The sequence below is a fragment of the Benincasa hispida genome, chromosome 6, assembly GCF_027475165.1.
Source record: "Benincasa hispida cultivar pf3 chromosome 6, pf3_genome.v1.1, whole genome shotgun sequence".
NCBI lineage: Eukaryota > Viridiplantae > Streptophyta > Magnoliopsida > Cucurbitales > Cucurbitaceae > Benincasa > Benincasa hispida.
The window spans coordinates 13,639,962-13,649,051 of NC_143483.1; the positions used below are offsets into that span (position 1 = coordinate 13,639,962).

The window sequence follows — 9,090 nt, forward strand, 5'->3', positions numbered from 1 at the left end:
ACAAGCTAAAACTTGCAAACATAAGAAAAAAATATTGTGTAGAAGTGATGACAAGTCCCAAGGGTCGGTCATAGATTCCTCTTGTTATTTGCGGTTCTATCCTAACCGTGAGTATAGAAATACTCAGCAAGTGACCCACTACTAGTTTTCCTATCAAGACAAAGGTGTGTATCCCAATGTAGGCATAGGCATAAGGGGTGAACCCGAAAGCACACTTTCATAGGTAGTGGCTTCGAAGAGTCACCAAAATCATAAATATAGGCGACAATCCATAAGGATGCCGAAACATACATAAGGGATGTACACAATCATAGGAGTGCTAACAAACACCATCATCTATTAGACATCATACAACGCCCAAATTCATATAAAGCTATATCATATTTTAATAATCATAGTAGCACAACTCATGAGTTTCTGGACAGTCTCAACAATCGTATATAAGTTAATCACGGCAGAATATTTTATCACAACAGAAACATGTTTAATAATGTATTCACAGTCTTAATACCAACTTGGGATTCGAGGGCAAACCAATAGTAAATCACTCACCTTGATTTATGTGAACAACTAGCAAATAAATTCCTCTTCGACTGAAAATTCTTAAATTAACCCCTAAAACATTAACCAAATTTAATTTCAATACTAGGAACTAATCTTAATCACCAAATTCAACTCAAGTATCTCCAATTAACTTACCCGACAATTAATGGTCACCGAAATTGCCAAAATGAATCTCTACTCCACTGGACAACTTGCTTCACAACCCCAAATTCCTGAATCCAACTTAAAAAATTATGGGTAAATTAGTTATTGGCCAAAACTTAATCCAATATTAATGGATGTTTAAAAAAAGCCCAAAACACCCCAAACTTACACAAATCTCAAGATTTCAGAAATCAAAAAAAGGAAAAGATGAATGGGACGACGTGAACGAGCGGCGGCTGAGCAGCGCACACAAACGACGAATCGGATAGTTGAGGCTTCACGCATTCGATGGTGCGATCGGCGGACCTGGCAGCGTGAACGAAGAAGACGACGATGGCTGGAAGCAGGCGGAAAGAAAAAAATAGCAGAGGGGTCAGTTGAAGAACGAAGAGGGAGAAGGGAAATATATATATATATATATATATATATATATATATTTGTCTTTATTCTTTGCACACTCCATGAGAAGTATACACACACAAACATATATAATTTTTTCCTTTTCCAAACCCTAGTTCCCAAAACAATCTTCTTTTTCTATTTCCCTTTTCCTTTTATATAATAATAATTTTCTTTCCTGATTGATATATATATTATACTTTTTAATCTTTCTTTTCCATCGCATTAAATCCCAAACAAATAATTCTCCTCTTCACAAAACTAAAACCTAAATAAAATTCAAACCTCCAAGTCTTCCCAATTAAATTCTATTCCCACCAATTGAATTAAATCTACATATTTTATTAAGTTTAATTTAAATTGATTTATCTCCCCCAAATAAACTGATTTAAATATCTAAAATTTGAAGCACAATCTCGAATAATTCAAGACAATTAAATAATTTCTTTCCTTAAAAAATTTGGGTTGTTACATATGATTTATGATTTATTGAAGGTCATTCTTTTATCATTAGTCATGAGTTAAACACTCTAAAGGGTTAAGTTATGTGAATACCCTAGGATTTTATGACTTTAGCAATACTTATGTTTCATACAACTTTGACTTATGAATTCCCTTATTGAGTTTATGGAAAAATATTGTTAAGTTAAATTGATCACTTAATTTAGCAATCTAGTGGAGTTTTAACGTTGAGAAGGTTAGGATATAAAATGATGTCACAAAGAAATACAAGGCTAGGAGCCTAGAAATAGGAGAGTCAGTCGCCTTAGAAATAAGGGACACTGTAGGATAAAGAATCTAAGCTTAAACTAATCTAAGATCTAGCTAACCATGAAAACATTAGGCATTAACTGCTTATCTCTATTAAAGAAACTTAACACAAGACCGAATAGGAGTAGTTTGCTGTTCATGCATATTTCACTATCTTGGTATGATGCGGCCGTGTCACTTATAGCACAGAAACTAAAAGGTTGAAACATATCTGTATCCCTATTTAATACTCTTATTTACTGCTTTTATCAACTTTTAACCTAAAAATCACTTATTTAGTAGTTACCCATTGATTTTCATAAAAAAGTTCTTTCTTAGAAAAATTGAATTGCATAAATAGCTTCGCGGGATTTGACTTTTGGAATACTCCAAGGTTTATTACTTCATTGATAGCTTATGCTTGCATTTAGACCATATTTATTCTCATTTTCATCACTCATACACGATTGATCGATCAAATTTTTGGCGCCATTGTCGGAGACTATTTAAAATTCTTTTTTTTTTTTTAGAAATTGTGATTAGATTGTAACCACATTGTCTTTTTCTCATAAACTCTAATCTTTGTTTGCTTTTTCTTTTTCTTTTCTTTTCTTTTTTTTTTTTAGGTTGAGCATAATGCATAAGCAAAAGAGCTTATCATTTTGAATTAGATCTTGATTATTCAAAACGACCCACATAATTCCCTCACATGTCATTGCAACATTGAACTGAACAACTTGTAGAATTTGCCAACATGCTACAAAAGTTATATGAGAGAAAAATATCTCTATTGCTCCTAAATACAAACTTTCTGATACATTTTGTTCTGATTGTTGCGAATATCATGTTTTTGAAATATGTCCGTATTTGACTATGTCTTATGTTTATTGTAGAGGTAAACATGTATTTGACGATTGTCCTTATAATCCCGACTATTTGTTTTATATAGGGCAAGAAGGTAGTCAAAGCTTGTTAAATCCTTTTCCGAATAAGCATAAGCAAAGATGGAGGGTGTACCCTAACTCCTCATAGGTTGTCCACCTAGATGCTGATAGCTTTGAATCAATGCTTCAATTGCAACATAAACATGTTAAGCAAGAGGCACAAGAATAGAAAAGCATTGAAGAGCTTTCTAAGGAATATAAGGCGAACATGGATATCAAGATTGAAAGTGAAACAACATCCCAACAAAATTTGGAGACCCATACGGAATATTGTGTTAATGAATTGAAGATAAACCCACAAGGAACCCTGTTCAACAACATTGGAAATTTGCATGAAGAAGGGAAAGATAAAGGTGAAGCAATGACATTTGAAAGTGGATTAGAAAAGGAATCTATAGCTTAAATGAAGCAAGAAGAATTTTGACACTTGAAAGCATTATGGATCCCGATGAGAGAGAAGAGATTTAAGAAAACTCATTTGAAAAAAACAAATAAAAAGAAGGAACAAGAAAAGGAAATTGCAGTGAGCCCTATGGTCGCTATTGGGATTGGTGTCCTAATTCTCTCGGTGGTCTCGTAGTTTGGAAACACCTCTGTAAACATATTGTTTATTAATAAAATAAATGTTATTTTAAAAGAATTTACTCAAATCCAATAAACTAAGATTCGTGGTTATTTCATATAACTTAAGCATGTATGTTAGACATGCAAGTGGATCATGACTTAAGTAATAACCTAAATAGTCTGTAGTAGATGGATAAAGGAGGGATACCTTATCCTGGTGACACTACGGATACAACCCGCTTTGTAGATGTTACAAATGTTGTAAAGTGCTACAAATGGTATGGTCCTGACCATTCATGTGGAGACATGTGAACGGGGGTATCCTATACAAAGAGTTTGTATAAGACCGGACCACGAGATGATTAGTCTCTTTATATAACGCCATTGATAATTGAGACTTATGTCTCATTAGGATGACCATGGGTGACATGACCTTAATCTTGAGTGAGTTGAGAATTCGTGCTCATGAGGGCAGTTATTTGATTTTTATGGGTGAGAGTGGCCAGATTGCCAACTCAACAAGCCTACCATTTTGAGGATTCATTTGATTGGGGAGCTGGAAACTCAGCTACACAAGACGGAATTCACTCCTTCCCCGAAGCAGGGGTAAGTAGATAAATTACTCCCTTAAGGGTTGATTCCAGGTCTTGAACATAGTGGCCACACCCTCTCTTTGGAAGAGAGGACTCAGTCATAGTAGGACTATGACTTATTGTTCATTAAAGGAATCAGTGGTACTTAAGGAGTTAGATGTAACTACAGGGGTAAAACGGTAAACTGGTCCAGCTGTACTTACAAAGAGCGATTTGTGAAAGGTCATCGCACTGTTGACTGGTTATATCCAATTGACACAGAAATATATCTGTAGTGCGAAGAGTGCAACTGTCGGTCTTTAGTGGAGTGACCAATAGTTAACAAATGGTGGATCTCGTGATGAAAGAGTTTAGTCAGTTATTCACGTACCATTGAAGCTTCAAGCTCCTTGGTAGCTTAGTGGGTTCAAGTTGAGAATTAGATTTTGGGTGAATTTGAAGTGTTCAAATTAATAAGAGGAAATTCAATTATATGTGATATAATTGATATGATGTATAAGATACATAAATTGGAGGAATTAATATAAATATGATTTATATTAAATACCATAAAATAGAAAAAGGACTATGGTTTATATGTTTTATATGATGAAATATTAAAACTATAGGTTATAAATATAATATGGTAAGTTGGTTATTATATTTATTTATAACATATTAATTATGTGATAATTAATTATTCTTTTTCTCTAATAATCAAATTGAGTGAGAGGTTATTGGAAGTTATGGTAATGAGGTAAAAGAATTTTGGTTTTCTAAAATTGGTAAGAAGTTGATTATTCTCTTGGATTAATCTCACGAAAAAGGCTATCAAGTAAAAAAGGTTTTTACTAAACGATAGCATAAAGAGCTTACACAATAGAGCTACGAGTTTACTATATGATAGTTGCTCGCTTAATGGTTGCTACACAATCGAGTAGTAAAGTTTATACGATAGGCTTCTGTTTGCTACACGATCGAGTATTTCGTCTATATGATAGACAACCTCATCTCCCACTTACTCGATCGTCTACATCCCATTTTCCTCAATCCAAGATCATACAAAGCCCACAACTTCTGGTTTTTCACACCGAGAATTCCAAGGTAACCATTATAGTGGTGTTCTAATTCTGTTCGAGGATCAAGTTGGACTCGATTGGGTTCGAGGTGCATCAAATTGTTCGTACTGTTGGCTGTTCCGTTTGTTGAGATCATGTTCTGAACGATCGGGGGATACTTGAAGAAGAGTTCTTCAAAGGTTCGCATACTCTATCCCTTGTATCTTCATATCTTGTAGCATGTTGTAACTTATAATTATGCATAATCTGTTTGTTTCTGTTTAGACTGTAATTGTTTGTGTTCATTCTCAATGGGATTTGGAACGTTCCACTTCTGCTGCTCACAGGATATCTATGTTTAAATTTCCTTCAATTGGTATTAGAGCCAGGTTGTTCTAATATTCCAAATACCATTTCTATAGCGAACTTCCTCTACAGTCGTGGTAGGTTTTAAGTTTTCTATAATGTATTTAAGAGTTAAATGTGTTTGTGGATGTGTTGATGGATGTTTATGGAATGATTACCTCTGTTTAAAGCTTTCTTTAAGTTTACAAAGTGTTAATGTGTAAGGGCCCCTGTGTTTTTGGGCATAATTAAGAAGCAATCGAGTCTGTATTCAAAGTGTTTGAAGTTTTTTTAGTCGTTCGTGATGAAGTTTCGAAGCATAGAGATGTTGTTCTCATCGATGAAAAAGACCAAAGATTGGTCGCATCATGTAGCCCAAGCTAAACGCTCGTTTAGACTTGGCTAAACAATGTGTAGAAAAGTTCTACCCGGTCTTGTAGTATTTACTAAGCGATCGTATAGCTGATGCTAAACGATTGAGTAAAAGAGTTTACTTTATCGTGTTGCGTTGGCTGCTCGATCACGTAGACGCTTGGGGTAAACGATCGTATAGAGTTTTTAATACTCACCGTTTAATAGGCGCGTGCACTAAACGATCGTGTAGTCCATCATGCTTCATCACATAGTCACTAGCTACTCGATCACCCAGTATACGATACTTGACGCTTGTTCCGTGATCGTTTAGACAATCATGCTTCACCGCATCATTGTCGTCTACTTGATCGTTCAAGGCACGCGTTACACGATGTGTGTTGCACGACCGTGTGACCTTCATGCTTCATCACATAGTAAAAGGTACTCGATCGTTGCCAAATGATCGTTTATGCTCATACAACGTTGCTAGACGATCACAAGGAGCTATTACACGATCAAGGAGACGTGGCTTTGCCCGGATGGTTCAAGACCCGGTTCGCCTGTTTTAATCGGTGGACTAAATGCTCTCTGTAATAGTTAGCTTTATGCTTGAGGATTTGAGGCTAATTATCCCGGTCCATTAACTTTTACTTAATATACATGAGATGTATGTTTTTTTATATGGCATAATGTATGACATATAGATTTAAAACCCACCTTAGATTATGCAGTTATTCATGTATCATATATTATAAGTGTTATAATATAGTATATGACATAATCAAATTACAACAAAGCATGCTAATGCATCATATAATATAAGAGTTATATTTATACATGCATTAAGCATATTCATACATCATCTTTATATTATAAATGTTATAGTATATGGGTGTATGAGAGCATATATGCTTGGTTTATTGCTTTTTTATATAAGAGTTATATAAAAGTAGTAATGAATGAACAATGCATGGAGCATGACACTTAGGATTATTTATAAGAGTTATGAATGCCTTCTAAATGTGTTGCTTCGCATTATGAATGGTTTTAATTGTTTCCTTTTATAAGAGTTATAATGGAAATTAGAACTAAAATCTATAAGAAAGAGTTACATGCGAACTTAGGTAAAATCATGTTTTAAAAGGGTTTTAAATTTTGATTGAGATAGACCTAAGTTCATGGTTTTAATGAGATTAGAAACCTAACTTTAATCTTTTGAATCAGTTTAATAGGATTAAATTGACTTGAATAAAAGATTAAATTTGTATTAAATATATCTATAATGGACCTTTTGTCTAAGGCAGGTTCTGGCTACGCTGGGGTATTTAAGCTGACGGAAATGAAACACCTCTACCTTGGAATCTACCTGGAAAGGTGAATTAGATAGATTTACTGCAAGCATGCAATAGTTGATCAAAGTCTTCAATGATGATCAAAAGTTGTTTAGCTTTCCAATGTAAGTTACTTTTGGGCAAACCTAAAAATTCACTTAGTTAAAATCATTATCCGTGTTTTTTTCTAAGTAAACTAAACCCTAGGTTTTAAAATACTCAGTGGGAGGAAAAGATATATATGATTTGTCAATTCCACTCATGTTTCTCCCTTAATGTTCACACCGTGAGATTCATGCTTGGCCTCGTGGTGACCTGGGAGCATCCCCCTTCAAATGTTGTTTGCATGAGTGAATATCAAGGTGGACGGAGAGAGTATTTATAGTAAGTGGGTGAAGGATGTGTGTCAACATATCCTGTGATATCCTTAATTAGTTTGCACCGTGAGATCTTCTTGCACGACCTCGTGGCACCTTAGGTGCGTTCCCCTTCGGATGGTTTGTGCGGTTGGTTAATATCAAGATGAACTCTAGAAATGGATAGGGCCGCTTTAGTTTTTTCCCCAATCGGATTTTTCCCTTCGGATTGGCTGCTTGAGGCAAAACTCTAGGATCTAAAATGAAGGGTCACACTTACGGGAAATTGTTAAGCAAATTAATGATTTATTGACCAAATCAATGATGACTAGTTGTTATAGGAACAAGAGTTGTTCGAGTGTTAATGACTGGTTGAGAGTGTCTCAACTAAGAGGAAGGATAAATTGACTACCCTTCGATGGCTTATTTTCTAAACCATTGAAGCGTCATTGCAAAACTAGATGTCACACGGGGTTCATTTAGATTTTGTTAAACCAGATTGGATTCATCTTAAAGAGCATTTGCTAAAATCTAATGTTGATCAATATGTTTATTTTTAAGCAACATGTCATTGTATGATTTTCTGTTAGTTGCTTTTTATAAGTTGACTGATTACATACATTGGAAAGAGTCTCTTAAAACATATTTCATGGTAAACGACCTCTAGTTTGTCATGGTTGAGAAGTGTCTTCAAGTCCCAAATCCCGATGCACTGCAAAATGTTCGTAATGCATATGAGGTATGGATAAAGGCTAATTCCATGGCCCGACTTCACATTTGGTCAAGTATACCTGATGCATTGGCCAAAAGGGTTGAGAACATGGTCATTGTATGTAAGATTATGGACTCGTTACAAGACCTATTTGAACGTCAGTTCTTACTTTTTAAGCAAAACGGGATGACTGACAAAGAAACCAGTAGTATCAATTCCTAAGATAACCTCCAGTCTTTCTTGAATGTCAAGGGACTACAAGAGAAAGCAATTGTTGCTGACTCTGAAGAAGTTCATCGATGAGAATTCTTTTCTAACATGGAACTTGGAGCTTATATGGGTTCTGATATTGATCCCACTACTCTCCAGAAGAGGAAGAAGTCTAAAGACAATAAATGTGATTTATTTGTCTTGGAGACGTGTTTGGTAGAGAATTATGATTTTTCTTGGATACTTTATTCATGTGCTACTAACTACGTGAGTTCTTCCTACAAAGGATTTAGTTCCTAGAAAAAGTTGGAAGATGAAGAGTTGACTCTTCGAGTCGGTATTGGTGAGGTTGTTTCAACTATTGCTGTAGGCAGGCTAAAGTTATTTTTGGACGAGAAACGTTATCTGTTATTGGATAATGTTTATGTAGTTCCTCATATCAAGAGGAACTTAATTTCAGTTTCTTGTCTGATTGAACAAAGTTATTTCGTCTTTTTTTTTTTTTTCTAAAAATAAAGTGTTTATTTTTAAGAATGGTATGGAGATTGGTTTTGGTTCAATGGAAAATAACTTGAATGTACTAAGACCATTAGTCATTAAAGCCTGCTAAGTACTGAAATGTTCCGAATAACAACAACTACAAAAAGAACAAAGGTTTCTCCTAAGGAAAACAACCATCTTTGGCATCTAAAGTTAGGTCACATCAACCTCAATAGGATTGAGAAGTTGGTGAAATGTGGACTTCTAAATGGTTTAGAAGAAAACTCTTTGTCGGAATGTGAATCAT

General features: G+C 34.8%; 1 long non-coding RNA gene across 1 annotated transcript; it reads right to left on the minus strand.

Annotated features, from left to right (window-relative positions):
* Window positions 1-362: 362 nt before the first annotated feature.
* On the minus strand, window positions 363-1,268 carry LOC120079384 (uncharacterized). The gene is made up of 3 exons (XR_005482229.2): window positions 878-1,268; window positions 700-786; window positions 363-615 (listed from the first exon to the last, which is right to left on the minus strand). It is a non-coding gene; the product is annotated as an uncharacterized LOC120079384 (long non-coding RNA).
* Window positions 1,269-9,090: the final 7,822 nt, after the last annotated feature.